At 39.9% G+C, this 21,200-nt stretch overlaps 1 protein-coding gene across 8 annotated transcripts in view; it reads left to right on the top strand.

Annotated features, from left to right (window-relative positions):
• RFX3 (regulatory factor X3) overlaps positions 1-21,200 on the top strand; it is a 444,526-nt gene that overhangs the window by 259,828 nt on the left and 163,498 nt on the right. The window lies entirely within an intron of this gene.

The raw sequence follows: 21,200 nt of genomic DNA, 5'->3' as shown, positions 1-21,200 counted from the left end.
CTCATAAATTATAATATGTTTTATTATCATCCAGTTCCAAATACCTTCTAATTTTCTTTTTTATTTTTTTCTTGGATCCTTGGGTTATTTGGAAGTATATTATTCAGTTTCCAAGTATTCGTTGATTTTCAGGGTCTTTTTCTGTCATTGATTCTAATTTAATTCATTGTGGTCAGACAAATTACTTTATAAGATTTGAGTTCTTTGAAATTCATAGAGAATTGTTTGGTGGTTGGAACATCGTCAGTCCAGGCAAATGGTTCAGTGTGTCGTTGGGAAGGATACGTATTCTGCGATGGTGGGGTAGAGTGTCTCGTAACCGTTAATTAGGTCAGGTTGGTGGATGGTTCTGAAGTTTTCTATATCCTTTGATTTTCTGTCTACTTATTATTTTATTGAAAGATAAATGTTAGAAATCTCCATCTATGATAGTGCATTTTACCATATCTCTTTTTCAGTTCAATCAGGTTTTGCTTTATGTATTTTGAAGTTCTCATAGCAGGTATGTAAACGTTTGGGACCGCAAGTTCTCTTGATGAATCGGCTCCTTTCTCATTATGAAATGACCCTTCTTGTTCCTTTTTGAAAAAAGATCTTATTATTTATTTATTTATTTATTTATTTATTTGACAGAGAGAGACAAGTACGCAGAGCAGCGGGCAGGGGTAAAGGGAGAATCAGGCTCTCGGAGGAGCAGGGAGCCCAGTGTGGGACTTGATCCCAGGACCCTGAGATCATGACCTGAGCCCAAGGGAGATGCTTCACTGACTGAGCCACCAGGTGCCCCTGACCCTTCTTCCGCTGTTCTGTTTCCTGCTTTGACGTTCGCTTCATTTGGCATTAAAATACAGCATGGTGGATCTTTTTCAGTCCTCTTCCTTTTAACCTCTGGCACCACATTGATAGTGGATTTCTCATAAGAAACATTTGGCGTGGTGTTTGTTTCTTACATGATTTGATCATCTCTGCCTTTTCGTTGGTTTCTTTAAACCGCACTTTATGGGACCATTGATACGGTTAGGTTTGCATCTACCATGTTGCTCTTCGTTTTCGTATCTGCCCTACCTAGTCTTTGGTTCTTTTGCCTCTTTTTCTTCCAGGTTACTTGAGTAATTTTATGATTCCATCTTATATCCTTTATTGGCATATTGTGATACCTCTTTGTTTTATTCTCCCAGTGGTTCCTGTATGACTCACAGTATGCTTCCTTAACTTGCCACAATGTACTTCTGTGTGATGTTATACCTCTGCATGTACAGTATAAGAGCAGCCAGTGAACTTAAATTTTTTTTTAAGGTTTTATTTATCCACTTGACAGAGAGAGATCACAAGTAGGCAGAGAGGCAGGCAGAGAGAGAGGGGGAAGCAGGCTCCCCGCTGAGCAGAGAGCCCCATGCGGGGCTCAATCCCAGGACCCTGAGATCATGACCTGAGCCAAAAGCAGAGGCTTTAACCCACTGAGCCACCCAGGTGCCCCACAGCCAGTGAACTTTTAGCAGCGGCTGGGGCATCGGGATGGAGGACGCTACTGGAATCACGTGTAGTGTGGATGTGGGAGCTTGGAAAAATGCCTCTCTTCCTACTGGGTATTGTTCCTCCCATAGGTGGAAGGGTAACATCCTTTCTCTTTCTGGGTGTGTAGACTGAGGCTCAGGTTAAAGTGACTTCAGTAAATGGCAGAAACAGGCCTGACATAGCATTCACATAAGAATACGAGTCTGGAAGTCAGGTCGACTTCAATTCAAATTCTAACACTATTGCTTGCTCGATAAGTGACCCTAGACAAGTTATTGAATGATTCTAATTTAAAAAAAAAATTCTAAAAAATTTTGAGAGAGAGAAAGTGACAGACAGAATGGGTAGGGGAAGCAGCAGAGGGAGAAGGAGAAGGAGACCTCCGGCTGAGCAGGGAGCCCGGTGTGGGGCTCTTTCCCAGGGGCCTGGGCTCATCATCTGAGCTGAAGGCAGATGCCTACTGAGCCACTCCTAACAATTCTAATTTTTATGCCTAAAATGAGGGTGGTAATCATCAGTTGTTCTCTGTGCTCACATAGCTTTTGTTTTCTATTTCTGTTGTCAAAATTAAATGGAGTAGTATTTATAAAGCACCTAGTTAAGTTGCTTGGCACACTGTAGGACTTGAACAATATTTGACATGAGAGGGTTGTGGAACTTAGGCCTGACTCCCAAGTAAGTGCTTTTAGTTTACTTTCATAATCCGCTACCTCTTCAGACTTTAGTTTGTCCTTTAGACCTAGAAACATCTGTATATATGTAGGGAATAAAGAGTTAACAAAGACGAGGTTACTTACTGTGAGTCTGATAGTTAAACCCCATAGGTTCAGAGTTTAGAGGAGATCTAGACAGTGACTAGCGCTCCATGAAGGCTAGAGGCTGGAACTGTCACGGACATCACTCACTATCTTCTAGGCGTTGGCACAGAGAGAGAGGTTGAGGGGTCAGAGAGGTTGGGGGGGCTGCGAACGTGAATGTCACAGATCCCATTGTGTCGCGTTGGCAAAGAGGCAGTTCATATCATGGGACCAGAATTTAGGTCAGTGAAAGTAGGGGCTGGGAGAATAGATTTGAAGGTCATCGTAATACACAAGTGGACACTGAAGCTGCAAACTATTATTTGAGGGACAGTGTGTGCAGAGTGGAATGCAGAAGGGCCAGGATGTGTCTTAGGGGAATATTCCGTTAGGGAAAGATCAACGAGGAGGCAGTCAGGGAATTTAATGATTTCCTCATCTTGCCACCTTTTTAACATCTAACGTTACTGGCATTGAGCAAGTGAATATTTATTGAATTTGGGTTGGACATAGTTTGTGAGCATAATTTATGAGTTTTATTCTTAGATAGAGTGGGAACAGTTATTGAACTCATTAAATCCTGCCTAACCTGGGACGCCTGGGTGACTCAGTTGGTTAAGCAGCTGCCTTCAGCTCAGGTCATGATCCCAGCATCCTGGGATCGAGTCCCACATCGGACTTCTTGCTTGGCAAGGAGCCTGCTTCTCCCTCTGCCTCTGCCTGCCATTCTGTCTGCCTGTGCTTGCTCTCTCTCCCCTTCTCTCTCTGATAAATAAATAAAATCTTAAAAAAAAAAAAAATCCTGCCTAACCTAATGTCCTTTTTTGGGAAGAGAACAGATAAAGTTCTTGAGTCTCCCAAACTGGCCTGTGTGTGAACACCCAAGAAGTCCCTAGTATTTGTAAATTTCTCACTGATATTGGAGGACCATGATTTTCCTCTTAAGAGTATCTTTTTGTAACAGTTGCAGTTTTCAAATTTGAAACCCAAATTTGTTTCCATTCACTTGGAAACACAGAAAACAAACAAAAACTTGTAAGCAGAGGAGCTATGGCGAGAACATAGGCTTCTGAGTCAAATGAAACTCCACGTGGATCCTGCTGTTGTCGTTGAGGAGTGGTCGAACCCTCGGAGAATTGTTGGGTCTCTATGGACCTCAGTGTCCCATTTTTATGGAGTAGAGAACAAGACACATTTTACAAGGTTATCGAGAATTGAAGTATTAAATTTAGTTGTAGGCATTCAATGAATAGTCAGTTAAAAAATGGAATGTATCTAAGGAGTTGAAAATGGAACAAAACAACCCTGATTTATTGGGAGCACTGTTGGGTACCAAACAGCAGCCTTTCCTTTTTTCATTTTATCTAGGTAGAGGATGTAATTTTTTTCTGTTTCCTCATTTATTACTCTCAGTATTCATCCTCCCACACTGACATACTATGCAAAAAAGCATAAAAGGTTTTTCACTTGCAGTCTTACTCCCAGTTGCCAAGAGAACTGCTATCCAGGACTGCACAACGCGGCTCATGTTTGTTCTGTCTTGACTCCGAAGGTGTTAAAGCAGTGAACTGTTAGGTTAAATCCATATTCAGAAAGCATTTGTTCCTTGTTTTCAAAGCCAGAAGAAAGGGAAGCAGGGATGAATTCCTCAAAGAAATTGTGTCCAGAATCTACAGTATTTGTAGGTAATTTCCTCTACTGAGGTTTTAATTTTTTTCTCCTGTTGAATCTATACATGAGAAAGAGTATAATCTAAATACGAAAGGGGAGCCATTTACCAAAAAAAAAAAAAAAAAAAAAAAAAAAAATCAAATCGAAAGTGTTCACTCCTGAGCAACTCAAATCATAAACTATAATAGGATATCCCTGAAATATAAATTTAACTCCCATGTAAAAGATAATTCAGTGATCTGTTCTTGGGAGGGAACTTGAATCCCTTAAATTATGAAGTGTTAATTATTGTTGAGGCTTATTCATAATTTTCAACAAAAAATTTATTGGGTAAATTGAGTACACTTAAAAAGTTCTTCTTGGTGTGTGTTACGTTATACTTTAACAATTATTTTAATAACATTTTGAGAAGGTAGAGTTGTTTTGTGTGGGGCAGGTTCTTTTTAGGAGAAAAGGTTGTGACTAAAAGAAAAAGTTTAGATGTTCCTATAAAGTAACAAATTTTATAGACATTTATGTGTTTTATATATTTCCCAAGGAAAGGGTGTTTTGGGTTTGGGGGGTTTTCCTGTTAAACTGAGATAAGTTTTCACATAAGCCTGTGTTTTAAGAACCAACCTTAAGATGTGCCATTTTTAGATTGATCAATATAAAACCCATTAGAGTTTTGGTTTTTAAAAAAATTGTTCTGTTCTCTATATTGATTTTTATTCAACTCATATTACATAATAAACACGGATTTTCAGCATTGGCGGTAGCCTTATTAATTTTCAGTTTGGAAGAGAAATAGGTTTTAGTACAATTGCCAGCAAAAATAATTTAATAAGTGGGCAGTTTGTAGTCTTTTTTTTTTTTTCTGGAAGTTCAAAGATAGTCATAAATTTCCATCCCTTTCTAAAAACAACTTTGCGATGGGGTCGACCTGCCTGTAAAACGGGCAGCCTCCTGTTTTGGAACCAGGTGACAGCTTCTGTTGCAGCCACATTGCGTCTGCGGAAGCCACCTCGGGGACTCACCGATTTCACTGACTTAACCTGGGTTTGGAGCAACAGCTGTTGACCTTCAGAAAAGCCAGCGTCACCCTTTGCGCCTTTCTTTTATGACTTTTTACCCAATATATTTACTTTAGGGAAATACTTGTGTTCAGAGCCCTCTCAACAAGAAAAGGCAGCAAAATGCATGAATAAATCTGTCCTTATTAAGGTCTTTGCTCCTTTTGCCTTTCTACTGCTAATTACTAGTTCCGTACTTAAAGTAGAGTCACCTTGCAGTCGTCTTAAGAGCAAGATTCTGTAACTCATAATACCCCTGCTGAAGTGCTATGGTAAGTGCTTCCTGATGGAGATTTAACCACATAGATCATGGCCCAATCAGTGACTCAAGGTCATCACCTTGAAGGGCATGTCCAGCCTTAATGTCCCCGAGCCTAAATTGCTCCGAACATAGCCATATAAAGTAAAGTAATACAACATGACTAGTGTTTACCTTTCGTGGTCTTGAGATAAGAGTGGTTCTGCTACAGTCGGGAAAGGACAAGCCAGGAATATGCAGCACCGGCGACCTGATTTCACAGTACGCTTTGTACTGATACGCCGACTGCTTCGGCCATAGAGCTCATCTCTAAGTTTTGGAGAAGAGTACGGTTGTCTATTTTTGATGTGTGTAATGAAATGCTGTGTCTGAGGTCAAGCCTGTGGTTCATTTTAGAATTAGTTGTGAAGATACACAAAAGTCATCTCAAAGGAAAAAATGGCCGGTGTAATTAAGCTACATGGCTGCCTCGGCTTACGTACTCAGAGCAGTTTGGAGGGGCTGTCGTGTGGCTATAATTTAACTGGGCCTCGTGAGGTCCTTACTCTTAGGAAGGTGGAGCAGAGTGGGGAACAGGGCAAGAGGAGAGAAGTCAGAAAGGGACAGAGAGCGAGGGACAAGGAAAGGTGAGGAAGAAGGATTTATTAACATTCTCCTGTTATCTTGGTTGAAAAGAATATATCATCCAGTATTGAGTCAGGAATTTTGTAAGGAAATCTTGTAAGGAAAAGGCACAGAGGTTTCCTATGTAAATAACCTTTCAGTTGCATTCAGGAAACACCATCGTTTTAAATCTGGTTTGTGTGAAAAATGATTCCATGGAACCATGAGAAGTAATCAGCTCATATTGGTATATGGTTTTGAATAGAATATGTAAACGTTAGCTTAGTGTTTTGGTACTAGAAAATCATTTCTGTTACCTTCAGAGGAGAGGTTACAGAGTTGATATAATTTTTGAATAGATCATACTGGGAAGTTGTTCGCTACTGCCTTGCTTTAATATCCTTCAAAATTGCAGAAGTGCTTCTTGTACGCAAATTAGCTGTGGACAACTTGTGAGTTAATAAAAACCAACAGTGTGCATCAAATGGATAAAAAAGTCAAACAACGTGGCTTGTTTCGGAGTTACAGAACAGTGCAGAACAGTTTCAAAATCTCTTTAAAAGAAAGCCTGAGTGTAATACGGAAGGAGGTAATTGCAAAACATTTTAACGTGAATAAATAGTACAAGTTGTGGAAAGCTTGTAAACCTGCCACCTACAACTGATTACCCTTATGAGCATTTTATGCTGTTTGACAGTGAAAAGTGCACCTTATAAAAGCTGTTACCCAAACCATTACATTTAAAAGGTTTCTGTCTCACACCCCAAAATTACACGTATTTGCTGCAAGTGAAAATTCAGAGTTTGTTCCCTGTTTATTTTCGTGGCAGTTACTGTGGTGTTGAATTTCGCTCTTACCCCTTCCTCCTGGTAAAGTAGAAATCAGTCTTTTTGGTTTATTTCCGTGTAAACACAGTGAGTTTGTGTATTGTACATTATATACAGAGATGACGTAATAATAAAACCGTGAGCCCAAAACATTCAGACACTCCATATAACAATAAAGTACTGAACCTCTGTCACCAAGATGCTCCGTGTAGCTGAGAAAAAAAACAGTTTTACAAGATGATCCAGGATTTCTGCAAAATAGGAAACTCAGTGAACCATTTTGGTTGATATCTCCACACACATACAAAGTTCGACTTACTTGAAATCTTGTTAAACACCCAAAAACAGTGCCTTATTCATTTATGTGAGAAAGAAACTTGGAAACGTCTAAGAGCGCCTCTTATTCTAGGATTTCATTCTCCATGTTATGAGCGTTTCTCTTATTGTATAATAAGCACTTTGAGATTCCGGCAGGCCTTGCTACTTCTTTTTGAGTGCCTGCCTTTTTTCCTTCTCTTATAAACCATAGTCTGTTAGAAAGAGCTGTTGACTGGGCATTGGCAGTTCTGAGTTCTAATGCCAGCTCTGATCCTAACAAATCTATTTTATTGGTCTCAGGTTTCCTGTGAAACGGGGGCCTGAACTTGATGATCTCTGGTTATTCTTTTGGTTTACAATGTTGTGATACTGGGAGATAGGCCAATTATCTGAAAACCTATCACACCTTAACCTTCCCCCCTCCAAAACGTGTGGAGTGATGGATGTACGGAATGCATAATTCTCCCTACAGGCCGTTTGCTAAAACATAAACTGAATGGAAGTTTTGTTCTATTTACCAAGTACTCTAATTTATCAATTTGCCTAAGAACCAATTTTCCAAATTATCAACTGCCTGAAATATGTTTGTGTTAACTACGTGTAAAGTTTATCACAAATCACACTGCATAGAATAGTTGCAAGAGCTTTTGAAATTTTTGGTGGGAAGCATTAATTAGTTTTAATTTGGTCTTAATTTTTCTATAGCAATTTCACTGCAGACTCTTGGCAGCAGCAGTATTTATCAGTCCAATTCAGCTGAGTGCCAAATTTATCATTGATATTTCATATACCAAAGACCTTTCAGTTGCTTAAAACAGAAGCAACATATTTATCTAGTTAAACTGGTTAGCAAATTTGTGAATTAAGAGACGTGCAGAATGCATTTAATGGATGAAAAACATGTTGCAAAAAATAAACCTTCCTTATTATCATTTGTAAACTCCATGGCATTCAAGATACACACAGCCCTTTGGTTTAAAAGAAACAAGTTCTTTTTCTCAAAAGTTACTGGCCCAGAAAATGGCAAAATTCCAGGATACAGTTCTAGGTAGGCTGTTGTGCTAGCTTGGAACAAAATTTTAGACAAACTGAAACATTGACTTCATCCATATGAGCATCAAAGAAATCTTCAAAAGGCCCCTTTAAAAAATTTTTTTTTCTTAAAGATTTTATTTATTTATTTGACAGAGAGAGAGATGACAAATAGGCAGAGAGGCAGAGAGAGGGGGGAAGCAGGCTCCCCGCTGCGCACAGAGCCCAATGTGGGGCTCGATCCCAGGACCTTGAGATGATGACCTGAGCTGAGGGCAGAGACAACCCACTGAGCCACCCAGGTGCCCCACAAAAGGCCCTTTTTAAAATTTTTTTTATGAATTTGTTATGTAATTTTGTAGATGATGATTACAGGTGAAGTCAGCTGACTTCTCTACTCCAGGTCTGCAGGACTAAAATTGAGGTGTTCCTGCCTGAGCTCTTTATCGGTGGGTTTTATTAACATAGAATGTATTATTTGTTTCAGGAGTATAGGTCTGTGATTCATCAGTCTTACACAATTCACAGCACTCACCATAGTACATACCCTCCCCAGTGTCCGTCACCAAGCCCCCTCCACTCTAGCAACCCTCAGTTTGTTTCCCAAGATTAAGAGTCTCTTATGGTTTGTCTCCCTCTCTGGTTTCATCTTGTTTTATTTTTCCCTCCCTTCCCCTATGATCCTCTGTCGTGTTTCTCAAATTCCTCATATCAGAGAGATCATATTATAATTGTCTTTCTCTGATTGACTTATCTCACTTAGCATAATACCCTCTAGTTCCATCCATAACATCGCAAATTGCAAGATTTGGGGATTTTTTGATGGCTGCATAGTATTCTATTGTATATATATACCACATCTTTTTTATCCATTCGTTGATGGACATCTAGGCAGGCTTTTTCCATACTTTGGCTATTGTGGACATTGCTGCTATAAACATTGGGGTGCATGTGCCTGTTCAGATCACTACATTTATATCTTTAGGGTAAATACTCAGTAGTGTGATTGTTGGGCTATAGGGTAGCTCTATTTCCAACTTCTTGAGGAACCTCCATACTATTTTTCAGAGTGGCTGCACCAGCTTGCATTCCTACCAACACTGTAGGAGGGTTCCCCTCCAAAAGGCCCTTTAAAATGGTATGAATTATGTCAAGAGTATACATAGTTAAAAGATACAAGTTTTGAGTGAACTTCTCAATTTCCCAAATTGACCATTAGAACAATTCCTAGCAAGCCGATTTTTGGCAAAATAGACCCAATGATAGCATATTGCTATCACCATCTCTGCCAGGGTTAGGGGACAGTGAAGCTTTAATGAAAAGTACTACTCTCTTTAGAATTCAGGTATTTTTTTTTCCTCAGCCGTACCCTCTAGTCAGAGTTGGAACCATTTGGAAGGTCTTATGCCTCTGTGCATGTTTTGTGTGTGAATGATGTACTTACTATGTATCCAACTAACTTTTGATGTTGATCACCTTTGTGTGTGTCTGTGTGTGTGAGAGAGAGAGAGAGAGAGGGCACACACAAGAGACAGAGACAGAGACATGGCTGCCACAACATAGATTTCCTTTTTAACACTTTCTGACCCGTGACTCAAATGCCAAAAAGCCTACCTGTATTGATAGCTCAGCAGAGGCAGAATAGAATCTTACACAATCCAGCATTGCTAAGATGTACTGAATAGGGTAGACAGCTGTCTTGTCAGGTGGTCCGTGTTGCTGGAAATAAAAGTAAGATGATTTTAGACCCTAACATGTCATGGAGAACTGGTGACTGGATTGGAAAAACTACAGCATGTCCAATTCCTGTACTGTAGAAGTTTTAGAAGCCTGCTGCTTTCCACAGGATGACGTAATCCCTGGTCTGTAGAACCTTCAAGTTGTCATGTTATAAGCCTATTACAGCATAGGGCTGGGTTAAAAAAAAAAAAAAAAAAGGAAAAATTGGATTTTTGCTCCTGGAATCTAATAGGTTCCTCACTCTGCCCGTTCGTAGCTGTGTGACCTTGGGGCTCATAGAGTTATTTAAGCTTTAAGCCTAGGTTTTCTCATTAGTAAAAATGAGATAATAATACTACCTACCTCAGGATTTCTGGACAGATGAAGTAATGCATGTGGAACCTTCCATAAATGTGTTAACTGATTTGTAAGTAGAGGCTTCTTGGAATACCTTTTTCTGTGGAAAGTTTCATTGATTGTTAAGAGACCATAGAAGAATGTCAGTTGAATGTTGCCAAGCTCAAGTAAATTTCAAGTGGTTAATTAATGATGAAGTTAGAACAATTACTATTAGGCTAATCACGTATTCTTAGCATTTCAGCTATGAAAATTAAAGATCTCTGAGTGCTTCTGTCTCGTAAAAACAAAGGAAGCCTACCAGGCCACCTTTTCTAAGATGACATGATTAGAGCATTGGATCAGAATCCTCAATTCAGCGAATCAGGTGTACTTATTAAAACAAAGTAAATGATGTGTCAGGAGGTTCAGAGCAGTAGCTGAAGACTTAATTTGCTCATTTGAGTTTATTTAATCCTTATCTTGTTTCATTTTTAAAGAAATTACACACAAAACCTGTTGAGGCTTACAAATCTCAGACTAGGGGAGTTGTTAAAAAATTCTGCCGTAATGAGAATTGAAAGCAAAGTCACACTGGAACATTAGGCGAAAACATCCTTAATGAATAACTTGATTGGAAATGGTTCTAATAGAAAATTATATTTATACAGAGTTTGAAGTATGAAATGCCTCTGATACTACGTACTCTAATAGTAATGTGTCAGCAGGGTCTTAAACTCATCCCCCCTCCCTTTTCAAAAATTATCTATTTATTTATTTATTTCTGAGAGAGAGAGAGAGAGAGAGCGCGAGCAGGGGAGGAGGGAAAGAGGGAGAGTGAGCCCGACACAGGGCCTGACCCACAACCCTGAGATCATGACCTGAGCTGAAATCAGGAGTCAGACACCTTACCGACTGAGCCACCTAGACTCCCCGAACCCATTCCCATTTTTATTCATCTGTTCATTCAGCAAATTGAAGATCTTTGTGTTAGGCACTGTTGCATATTTGTGGGTGGAAAGGAGGCATAGTCTTTGTGCTCGTGGCATTTATCATGTGGTTGGAGAGACCGTTACCCTACAATATGATACTTGCAATGCACCGAGTAAAAATAAGGTCATCTGGGAACACCCAGGAGGATGCCAGTCCCACGCTTGTTAAGCAGAATGCATAGTGGTAGTCTGGAAGGCTTTCTGGGTGAAGTGGAATTTATCCCGAGATCGAAAGGTGAAGTGAAAATGAGAGAAGGTGGGCGAGAGGAAGTCGGAGGGCACTCTTGGTTCGCAGACCCTGGGCTTGGGGACCTGAGAGGAGCTGCACATGCTTGGATTGTAACGCAGCGTTGGGAAGAGGGTGGCCAAGAGCTCTGTGCCCATCAACTTAGACCTTTGTCGTTTGTCCCGAGGGCCCTGGGGACCAACTGCTGGGCGTGGCCTCCACTCTGGGGAGATGAAGATACGTGAGGAGACTTTTGAGAGAGATGAGGAAGCAGCATCATTGGCCTGGTTCGGTTTGGCAGGTGAAGGCAAACATACGGTGATCAAGAAAATGACTGGGACAGGACAGTTATTATTTATGTTCTCTCAGGGACAACGACGAGGTCCCTTACCTTTTTTTTTTTTTTTTTTAGCCCCCCCCTGGGAAGACCATTCAAGTGCCAGAGGAGGAGGGAGGGTAGAAAAGAACTCAGTACGTGAACTTCACACGTACTTGAAACATTACAGAACGACAGTTGCTTTGAAACATAAAGAACTTATGGTTGATTTCAAGCATATTAATAACTGCAGTTAGGGGCATTAGCCATGGATTTATGAGGCAGCCTGAGATAGTGGCCCACCGTAGAAGAAACTTGTTTTTGGAGCCAAGAAAATACTTTGGACTGAGTTGGAAAGACAGCCGTACATGGGGTGGATTAACAATGCCCATAAAATAATCTCCAAAGGGACATTGTCTTTGATTCCGTGTAATTGATTTATTTCAAGTACTACTGATTTTTAGAGAGAAATAATTTTTTGTGTTAGTTTTTTGTGTGTGTGGAGTTGGCCGGCATCTTCAGTGTGTTTTACTTTTCGTCCTTTGTGCAAGCCTTTATTCCAAGTGTATACACATGCATTTTATAATGAAAATCGAGGTAAAAGCTTCATTTGATTTAATAGCATGTTTTACAGTGTTTCCAGAATTTATATGCGTGAATATATAGATTTTTTTCCAAGTCCACCCACACCCCTGTTCACGACGTTTGCCAAAAAAATGGCATTAATGAGAGTTCAGTTCTTTAAGATACTGTACATTTAAAGTGGGGTATATTATTTCCATTATTAGCAGTGTTATTACACAGTATTATTTTCCCCTTTTAGATGTGTTGATCTCTCTGAGCCTGTCATTAGGATAGTTGGGAACTGTAAAAGGCTCTATTCTCTACTTTTATAAAAGGAAAATGAGAGGAAAAAAAATAGAAAAATTTCTTGTGTAGGCAAGAGAATCCAAGAAGAAAGTTGTTATTGGAGCTCTCTCTGGTGTGAAAAAAATTAAGCATTCCAGTTCTTGCCTTCATTCCCTGTAAAATCCAAAGGAAATCCTCTTGTTGGGGGGTGACACTACCTGCTTGTTTTCTTTTGTAGCTCTTTAAGTAATACTGCCTGGGAAGCTAATCTTTACCACCTGTGTTCTCACCCCCTCTAATGTAAGACCACTGAGAAGCCCTCGTTGGTGAGCCTTTTCGTGTGAATCTCATAACATAACGTAGGACGGTTACTTTCACGTGAGCGAATAAAGCCACACAAGTGAATGCGGGGAAAGAAAGCGAAAAGTTACATGTGTGAAGTTCAGGGTATGTAGGAAGAAGGACCAGATGCTGGTAAGGCTAGTTCCAAAGGGGATTACTTGTTTGCTTGGTGGAATAAAACATCTGGATTCCCCACCTATATGCTCTTTTCCATTCGAGGTCTTCAGAAGAAGCACCGATGCTCTTCTCAGTTTGCATGGAAGGTAGGAGAATTAATGTCTTGGTTCTGGATTGGGCAGTAAGCTCTGGGTGGTGTCATAAGGAAGGGATCATATTTGATAGTGACATTTGGGAGTGTGTGTTACTAGATTGACTTTGTTCAGGAGCGAATGAGAAGCGTCATGGTTTTACCAATGAATAGGTCTGTAGATACAATCTGTCTATAATATATAAAATCTATATATTTTTTAAATAGGTTGTTCCAGTGGAAACACTGAAGAAGTTGTTTTTTAGACCTGCATTAAAGAGTTTTGAGCCACTTTAGTAGGAGGGGAGACAGAGCTTTGGTCCTGCTGCTGAACAGATCAAAGTCTATTTTTGCAGCTTTCTTTGAGCTTATAAGGCCTGGTTTAGGTTTCAGAATCTAAGACTGACTTTTTTGGGGTGGCTTTTGGCTAAATCGGTCTCTGGAGCCCATGTTGCTTTTAACCAGCAAGTCCAAGATTACCTTGAGGCCACTCAAAGTTTATGGTCATTGGATTAGGAAAGCCCATTTTCAAGAGTTGAAGTTCCATCGATGTTATTCTGTCTCCTGGAGCATTTTTCCAGAGCATATGTTTGTGTCTCTATGAAGAAGAAGATCGAATTGTGGGCTGCATATTATTCAGCAAACCTGCCTTTTCTACTTAAATTATTGTGAGTAACTTTCCATGCTGGCTTTTATAGAGCTGTATGGTATTCCACTATAGGGATACAGGATAAGTTCCCCAATTATGGACACTCTTGTTGCTTATTATTCATTACCCAATTGTATACAATACTTGAATCCTTGTATTACATATTATATATACATACACATTCATTTAATGGGGCCTTTGTTTGGCTTTTTTTTTAGGACATGTTCTTAAATGCAAATTAGTCTGTATTATAACCTCTTTCATCTATAAAATATTTTGTGAATACAGGTTGGTGTAAGTCTCTTTTAATCTGTGATGTGCTTTTTCATATCATAAAGATTATAGGTTTGATAACTTCACAAAAGCATGTTGACTTCATACTGGGTATAGTACATATTTGCAATTTATGTGATACTTGTGTCTCTTCAGATTTAGAGTTCCTTCTCAGTACTCAGAGTCTTCAGAGACTCCTTTAGCTCTTTTAAAGTTGATCTGGCTAAAATGGCCTTAGTGCTGCTGCTTTCTGTGTGGCCGTCTAGGGTCCAATGACAGCTTGCCATAATTGGAGTATGACAGACCGGGGCTTGAATCCCGACTTCACCCCTTCATCCCGTCATCCCTGTGGCCCTGGGCAAATGGATCTCTAAACGTTACTTTCCTGTCTCTAAAATGGGAATCTCTACTTGATAGGTGAAATGAAGGTTAAGTGTGTGCGGGGCATCTGTCACCTGGTAACTGCTCAGCAAAGGTAGCTATTCTTAAATATATCCCTAATAATGAAGACGACAGACTTAGAATTAAGGGCTTGTTGCTTATCATTTTTCAGTGCTAAGCGTTAACATCATTAAATGCTCCATCCAGTAGGTTCTGGCCACTCTCAGGGTTGGATGGACCAAAAGGGAGAAACATTTAGAGCTCTGTCTGTCTGGTACATTTTGTTAAGAATCTTTCTGCGTGTTACATCATTGTGTTGCCAGACTCTCTTTCCAATAGCAAAGAGTGTAGAATACTTACATGTTTTTGTTTCTTTGGTTTTCTTTTCCTTTGCTTTCAGCTGGTATCTGTGCACCACCGTTTTTAGCATATGGCATTCACGTAAGACCTGATTTGCCTCCTAATGAACGCGAGTCGTAGAAAGTGCTGGGATGACACCAGCAGTAGACCGGACAAACACTTGGTTCTCTTTTCCCCAAAATGACCTCTGGGCCTGAAGACAGTTTCTCTTGATAACAAATAATAAAACAGTTCTTATATTATTTCAGTAGTTTGGCTTTACTCATATGTTAGTAGATGGTTTTATTTTTTTAAGTAATTGGTCCTTCAAGATAAAAGCTGTTCAAGTCATGTAATTTGATTTTTTTTTCTCCAGAGAAACAGTTTTTCATACTCTGACTCAAGGGAAGAATTAGTTAAGTGAACACCTTTGTTTGAAAAGTGAAGAAAGTTACCCAGGCAACCTGTATATGTTACCAATGTGCTGATTAAGCATCACCAGCATTAATCACTGTCATCAGTTATCCCAGGAAGATGACTGCCTAACAGTCTACACTATTATCATTCCGTCATTGTCTGCAGATCAATTTAGTACAAAAGATTAATTGTACATAGACATGAGCACTACAACACGAAACCTAAATAAACAGGCAGAGCTTTTATAATACAGAAAGTCGTGCATTTTCCTCTTGCCTCCTTTCAGTCACTTGATTTATTGACTTGATACAGCTCTGTGTTGTACAATGAATAAACTAATACAGAGGTGTATTTTAAATAAAAAAAGGCTGACTACAGTCTGTAGCTTAACCAGTTTCTTGCATTTGTACTAGGCAAAGTGGGAAAAAAGCCAAGTCATAGTGTTTTATGTTTGTAGTCAAATTAATCAGTCAATATATTTTTGCCAGAATTTCAAAATATTACATTTATCACATGATTATTTACCTATATGTATAAATTTTCTAGTATGGCCCATTGTTTTAGGTTATATTGTCTTACTTTGAAAGTTGCTTAATAGCTTTAGGGTTGTTGTTTTTTTTAAAAAACTGAAATCATCTTAGTCTTTTTCATCATATACTCCTGAATAGTCCAGAAATGTGTATTTTTCATACTAAGTTTATGTTCAGGCAAGTAAATAATGGCCTCTCCCCCCCCACCCCCTCCAGCCAGAAAGCACAGATCATTTTAGTTGTCTAATTTTAATAGAGACTTTTATTGCCCTGGGTATTATGTATACTAATGTTTATTTTCTAAATTTATTCAAGAATGCTGATGCTTAATCAGAACATTAGTAGTAAAAATTTTATGTCACAAAACATCAATTATGGTTTGGGATTTTTCTGTGTAAAAGCACACAGATGTGAAACTTCTTGTTCTGTATTTTAAAAGCATTAATTCAAATTCTGACAATTTCCCCCCCTATAAATAGCATTCTTATACTCTTACGTTGAACCAGGTTTCTAAGTAAATAATTTATAGTTGAATGTCACATTTTAGATGTGACTTATCTTTATTATACCCATTCAATGACTATCATAATAACTTCGGTTAATTTGGTTCAAGTAGGATTTGGAAGTAGCATCTTTTGTTTTTCTGTACTAAGGGAGAAGGAAGACGATTCTCCATTGCACTCAAACATTAAATTCCAAGTCGTTATTTTCTGTACTGAATTATAACCTGTTACATTCCTCAGTGTGAGAAAAGACAGTACAGTCGGTGTGGTGGAGCCAAACTCTGCAGACCTTGCATTTTTAGAGAGCAAATTATTTCAGGCTGAAGAACCCCAATAAAAATTAGATGGATACTACCTATTTTCAAGCTATCCCAGTTATATAGTTGTGTTTGAAAAGTAATTGATTAGGTCAGACTATTAAACCATTTAATTTGGCAGGTCCATTGTGTGTGATAAAGGGAATCCAGCTGTGAATTTGAGTGTATTAAATAATCTTCAGGAAGTTCCGTAAAGAACATCTGAATGCCTTGAAACTTGCAATAACGCGTGTTTGTTCCAAACACATTTGCTTTGCCTAGGTTTTGCCCATCAGGTTGAAGAAATGCTAATCTCGTCGCATTCAGCAGCTGGGTTTTTGCAATATTCTTTTCCTTCTCCTAGGGGTTAATTAGCCTTCTTTCAAAATGTGGCCTATTTAGCTGTAGCTTCGCATGATTCAGCCCGAGTTGGCTGTACAAAGCAGGACCGTTAACAGGCGGGTGTGTCCAACTGCTTAATTAGCCAGAATAAAAAGGTCCTTTGTCAAACAAGCATCTGTTGCTCTCGACACACCTGACAGCCACATTAGGCAAGGATGACTAGACTGAAATTGTGCATGTCTCTCCTGCAAGAATATACAACTCATTTACATATGGGACGCATCGTGGACCCACGGCAGGGGTTTATTTAGCTTATCAAAATGGATTAATGGGACTGCATTTGTGGCCGATAAACAAATATCACTTGAAAGGAGGCCGTGAAGGAACTGAACTAACCAAATTACTCCCAAACATAAACAAAGCCCAGAAACCACTGCTAGATGAATGGGAACACCTCAGATGTACACACAAACCTTATGCTGGTCTCAAGCGAAACCCACAAGTGAAGCCTGCAAAGACACTACCCTCGGGGATGACTCTTGCTTTGCCGAAATGTTGGAAGGCTACCAGAACACTCTGAATGCGTCAGTGGGTTTAAATGATCTGTTTAGCAGAATTTGGCAGGAGGGTTCTACCCCTCAAACATGCTTTAACATTCTAATTGATCTGCCGTTAAGTCAGGTCTTCAGAATTAATCAGTTAAAATGCCTCTGGAAAAATACTTAGGAGTTGGGTTCTCTTATGGCCTCAGCAGAAAGAGAGAGAATGCTTTCTGATTTTGGCGTCAGAGAGAGAAGGGATTTCTGTCCATTGTTACTGGAAGGTGTAGATCAAATACAATAGATGGAGAATCCCAAAGACTTTGGCATTCAGGTCCACAGTCTGTAGCTTGTCCTGTGGAAACCCCATTGTCATGTTATTGCAAAGTAATATACACGAAGTAGTGACATCGTGGGCTTTGGACTCAGATAAACCTGGGTTTGAATTCAGACTCTTCCTCTTACTGGCTGTGTGGTTTTCAGCAAGTTATATAATCCTTTTGTGTTATCTTATGTTGTGTTGTGTTATGTGTTAGGTTGTTACGTTATGTTGTGTTATGCTATGTTATGTTGTTATGTAATCCATTTGTGCCTTGGTTTCCTCCTTTGTTAAGTGGAAATAAGAGTGCTGCCGTTAATGGGAGTCTTCTGAGGATTAAATTGAGGTGTGTTTCAAGAACTTACTGTATTGCATGGCCCTTCTCAGATGAGAGACCAAATTGTGGCCGTGAGTTTTTGACCCAGTCTCTGCCAGGGATGGGACTGAGAGCCTCTTAAGCCATGAGGCCTTGGCAAGGGCAGCCTCCTACTCATAACAGAGGAAGGCAGTGAAATCATAGGAGGATGAAGTTGTGTCTGTCAAGGAGAGATGGAGAGACTGAGTTCTTACCGTTGGCAGGAGCCCGTGGGATGGGGATGAGGGCAGTCACTGCTGAGTAAACAGAAGATGTTCTGGGGGCAGTTACTGGTTGTCCTGGATTGGGCTTTCTGTGCCAGCTTTGAGGTGGCATAGAGCCAGGGCTGGTAGAAAGCTCTCCGTGACTTTCTCACTTGAAGTTGCAAAGCCATCATTTTCCTTCCATCACATTTTCCCCAGTTTCTCCTGCAAAGGTTGCTCCTCCAAAACAGTGGGGGGCCCTTTCCTTCCTTTTCATTCCAAAAAGGTCTCCAGTGTGCTTTTCTTTACTTTCTTCTCTCCTTTCTGTGCAATGTCTAGTCTGAAATCCAGGGCCTCCCCACTTACTGGATCTAGTTGTTTAGTGCATGAGCTCTGTTGGTATATCTGAACCCTCCTTTCCGACCTCCAGCTGGTTGACCTTGGTTATGTATGACCTGACATCTCTGGGTGTCCGTTGACTCACCCACAAAATGAGGAGAATCATAGTGGTTGCACGTTTCCCTTAGTAAAGTGGTCAAAACTTGGGTATATCTCTTCTGAATAAAAGAAGCGAATGGGTATAAATGTTATCAAGACTGTCTTAAACCCAAAATGTAATTTTTCCATTTTCAATCTGGGTGTATAAGACAAAAATCTCTGGTTATCCCGAAAAGTATCATGAACTCACATGCCTTTAGAGGCCAGACAACTGAAGGGGTATTGCCCTTTATTTCTATAAAACACATAATGTAGGCTCAACTTTTCTAAATTTTCATTTTTTTTTTCCTAAGAATCTGGAAATTTTGTTTAACATGGAGATTTCCAATTTTTAAATATTGGCAATTAAGAATTTTAATTTGTAGTAACTTTGAGCCAGAACCTATCTGTGGAGTCTCATATAGTCCATGAGAGACCAGTTTTCAAATCTGTGCCTTTTATCTTCTGATGAGCTCTCTCCGGTAGTTTATTGAGAATTCTTAGGAATTGCTTTAAAAGTATATTTAATATTTTTTTAAAGATTTATTTATTTATTTTTGGGGGGGACGGGCGGCGGTGGGGGGAGAGTGTCTTAAGCAGACCCGGCATTGAGCATGGGGCCCGACGTGGGGCTCAGTCTCACGGCTCTGAGATCATGCCCTGAGTTCAAACCAAGGGTCTGGCACTTAACCAGTCACCTACGGCCCCCAAGTATATTTAATTTTTAAAGAGATTTTTATATCCTTGCATATATGAGGTCTAAAATAGTACATGTCAAGGTATGGGTCATATACCAAAAAGGGTGTGTATACTTGTATGCAGAACAAGGTATAGGCACAGGAGAAAGCCTCGATAAGATTCCCAGCGAGCATAGGGAGAAATAGGAGGGAATTTTAGGGTAGTGTTTTAGAGTTTTAGGTAGTCTCTTCACTCTAAGAGACACCCACCCTCGAATGTGAATGCCTGTAATTGGCAACCTGTCTTCGTTCTTATACTAAACAGATTTCAAAGCCTCCACCTAGCTTGGAGTTGGGAATAGAGGCTAAGAAAACCTCCGTGAAGATGGCATCCAACATCTGGTTCATGCTTCGTTCTCTAGAAAGAGTGCTTGCTAATCCCCTCACTTTCGCTAACAGCTCCTTTGCCGTAGCACAGAATACATTGATGTCTACAAGCATGTGATGAATCAAAGGGCATTGGCTTTGGCTCTCATTTTTGGGTGGGTATATTTTCCCCTCTGGGATTGAATAAAGGGAGAGGCACAGATAGGGTTCCTAATGTGTTCATCCCTTTCCCAAAGTTTGAGAACCAGGGGTGCTTCAGTTAATCTTAACTAGGTGAGAATTTTATGTAGCAGATCCTGTCATTCTCAAACATTTTCAGGCATGTTCATGGTCTTAATGCTGCGAAAGGGGTGTGTGTGCGTGTGTGTGTGTGTGTGTGTGTGTGTGTGTGTGTGCTTGGAGATAAATACTACAGTTTTAAAAAGGAGCCATCGTTTGGGAGATTTCACATAAAAATCTGAACTTTCAGCCTCGTTTGGAAAATCGGGAGACCTGGCACCTACAGCTTAGCCTTCCCACCAATTCTCAACTTCTTGGAGCTGAACGTTAGTAGCTGACCCAAATGAATGGGGTGGTGGCTACAGTCTCTGTCACTTCCCTCTTTATAAGCTTCCAACCATCTTCAGTCTGTGTGCCCAGGGTCCCTCATCTGTAAATGGAGGAAGTCAGCTCTCCCAGTCATACTGGGTCGTTACATGGATTAATTTGCTCGTACGTTAACATGTAGAGCATTTGGGGAATCCTTAGCTCTTGGGACCAGGCCTAGTCCCATGGCTGTTCCTGTCACCTTGAGTGAGTCTCCACCTCTCTGGGTTTTAGTTTCCTCGTTTATAAAACAAGACTGGATGAGATGTCCTCAGAGGTCCGCTTCTGAAATCAAATGAGATGATAGAAAAGGTTTGAGGGGAAAATTGGAAGAGGGCATGCTGTGACAAAAGATGACGAGGGGCTTAATTTTCTACTTGAAAGAACTGGATACTCCTCCAGAATATTTCTTAGGGAAAATTAATGTTCACCATACTGTTCACAGATTTAAACCATAATGCAGTATTTTTATCAAGCTACCAATTAAATATTGTGTCCTCAAACCCCCAGGAAAGAAAATTAGAATTCTGGGCCCTGCTCAGTAGCAAAGAAATTAATATTTATTCCATTGACTATTTAAATAGCAGAAGGGAATGTTGAGACCAGGAGGTCTGAGAAAGCAGACCTGTTAGAGGACATGCTGCAGAATTTACCCTGTGTTCACAGGTCAGGCATACACGAACTAAAAAATGTGCCAGGTTGAACTTTCAAGGGAGAGGGTAAAATTTTGTCTTTGCTTACAAGTCTCATTTCTATAAGAGTAGTCCTCTCCGTCTTCAAAATACTAAACGTTGTTAGTCTTTGGCTACCTTTGTGTAAAATCAAGG

This window comes from Mustela lutreola, chromosome 12 (genome assembly GCF_030435805.1).
Source record: "Mustela lutreola isolate mMusLut2 chromosome 12, mMusLut2.pri, whole genome shotgun sequence".
In the NCBI taxonomy this organism is placed as follows: Eukaryota; Metazoa; Chordata; class Mammalia; order Carnivora; family Mustelidae; genus Mustela; species Mustela lutreola.
This window is presented reverse-complemented; position numbering and strand designations above follow the sequence as displayed.